Genomic DNA, 2,601 nt, shown 5'->3' with positions numbered 1-2,601 from the left:
TCTAATTCAGCAGAAATGACAGTGTCATTGGGCAACAAAACAGTGGCAATAAGAGGCATTACATCCCCGTTGGTGATTACATTCTCTGATCTGGCGTACTTACAATCAAATATTAGTTCACATGGGCAGATATATGAATTGAAATATGAAGATTAAAGATATATGTATTTAGATATGCAAAATGAATCGTATCGAAGAAGTATGTGTGTGAAGCAAGAAGTAACATGCTTAGCTGAATTTAAATTTTCTAGCCTCTATCTACGATTTGATTTCCCATATTTTGGCAATTAACATCCATTTTATTAGTGTAACAAAAATATGATGTTCAAATTAGTAGAATATTCTTACATCAAGCCATGGGAAAAGAAACATGTCCATGAAGTACATGTGAAGCATGGTAAGCAAGCACGAACAGGCTATGATGAACTGAAATATTGCATCTCCTGCTAACAACTTTCTTTCCTATATTGTCATGTTTACTCTGTGTTGTCGATCAGGACTACACTTCATGAATCATGATTTTAAATATCTTCTGATCCTCTGTAAGTTAGAATACTTCCTTATATACAATATCCTTTCTGTTTTCATTTGGACACAAATTGTCATCGATAAGCAGCTTCCATTTTTGTCTGTTTGTGACTCTCGATAAAGCCACATATAATTTCCCATGGCAGAATACTTGGTTATTCAAATATATTCCTACCTTTCGAAGGACTTACCTTGGCTCTTATTTATTGTCATTGCGAAGCAGAATGACAATGGATATATGCTTCGTTTCAGCATGAATTGATTGGCTGGGTGACATGATAATCCGAGGTATGCATGCCTTTTAGCTGTTGTGTGCTCCTGTAATTATTTGTGCCTGGATGTACTTGTTTCCAAGTTGTGTTGTTGACATTCTCATAATGTTGCATATACCTGCAGCTTGGTTGATGTGGCGTAGGAGCATCAAGACCAAACCTACCATCAGTTTTAGCTGATGGTCTGGGATTCCTGGGGCACATGTTTCCGATGTTGTTTCTTTTTTCTTTCTACACGGTATCCACACTTCGGTATGTTACCTCTTCACCTTGTATCTAGAATTCTAGCTTATTATGTGCTTGTTTATCTCCCTCGTGGTTTCTTTCCGTGGACATATAGTATTGCTCTTTCTTCTGGGAATTCTCACTCACGATATCTTTGCAGCAAGTTTGAGTATATCTGCTTTGGACTATTCTTCAATCGGATTTTATCCTTTCTGTAGCAGCAGGTCCTTTGGCATTTTAATTCAATCCTCTCCTTCATCTGAGTTGTTTTTCTGCTGCCTATTTTTAGTATTCACTCTGCAAATTTTGCAAAAATGTGTTGGTAGTTCTCTGCATGCAAACAAAAAACATATGATCATTTCCGAGTATTTATTTCTTTCTCCACAGTTCCTCAGATCGATGTGAATGAGAAAATTTTGTTGTATATTATACCCTGATAGTTTGTTTTAAGTTCACTTGATCTTGTCCTTCACTTGTTAAGAGGCTTGTGAGGTAAGGTGAAGGCACTCCTCGTCGTGATAGACTGATTTTACCTTGCTTTCCTCCATTCTTAGCTTGGTCATTCTTTCTTTTCCTACTACCGGCTGCGGGCGGTGACAGTGTGTTGGATCCTCATCTCTGCAAACACAATCTCATCAGTGATGAATAGAGTTTCTTAATAAAATTGATTGCAGCATGATGTTTACATTCTTATGTATATAATTGCATTAGGATATTGCTACTCGAGATGCACTAATTTATGTGTTATTCCGATCTGAAAAGTAATCTAACTGAATATTAAGGTTTGCACAGTCAAATTAGGTTCTTCATATGAAAGCCGTCAAGGCTTCTTGATAATACACCTATGAATTATCTAATCAATAATTAGCATGACAGCAAGTTGCTCGTATGAAAATTACATCTTCGGAAGGGAAGATCTAAACACACACAAAGACTACAGGGGTTACCTGAAGATTGCAGCAGTTGTCTGAACTTGACATGTGCGTAGCGTCCTGCTGCCATGATTTTTTCGTCAATTTGCCGATGCAAGCGAGTTACCTGAAGTTGATGGCGTGCCTGGCGTCCTGCTGCCCGGCTTTCCGTCCATCTGCCGGTGCAAGCGAGTTGCGTGAAGTTAATCGATTGCCTTTGATTTGCCGGCGTCCTGCTGCCCCATCGTCGTCATGTCCGCTCGATCCGCAGTCGCGTTGAATTATGGTTCACCGCGGCGCGACCCAGGTGGGAGCTCCTGGTACGTGAGAGGAGGCGTGCGAGAAAAAAGTTCAGGGATTTGTTTTCGCCGGATTGCGATTTGTTCAGTGCTCCCTGTCCGCCGATGGCTTGCATGGCATCTGCTCCGGCACGGCGGTTGCGCCCTGGACTGGAGTGCCCCATCATCTTCTACATGCATATACCCTTGATCGCTCGCCGCTTCCTGGAATTGGTCTTGCCGTCGGGACGATCCGCCGCGGCATCGGCTGAGAAGGAAAGGGAGGCCTGGATTCACGCGCCGATTCGTCAGCATAGTTGGAGGCGGCGTCACGCCAAGATCGCGACGCCCGTTCCCCTTTGGCGGACGGCCTCGCCGCGCACCTCC

The sequence above is a fragment of the Lolium rigidum genome, chromosome 2, assembly GCF_022539505.1.
Source record: "Lolium rigidum isolate FL_2022 chromosome 2, APGP_CSIRO_Lrig_0.1, whole genome shotgun sequence".
NCBI classification, from domain to species: Eukaryota; Viridiplantae; Streptophyta; class Magnoliopsida; order Poales; family Poaceae; genus Lolium; species Lolium rigidum.
Note: the sequence above shows the minus strand (reverse complement) of the source record.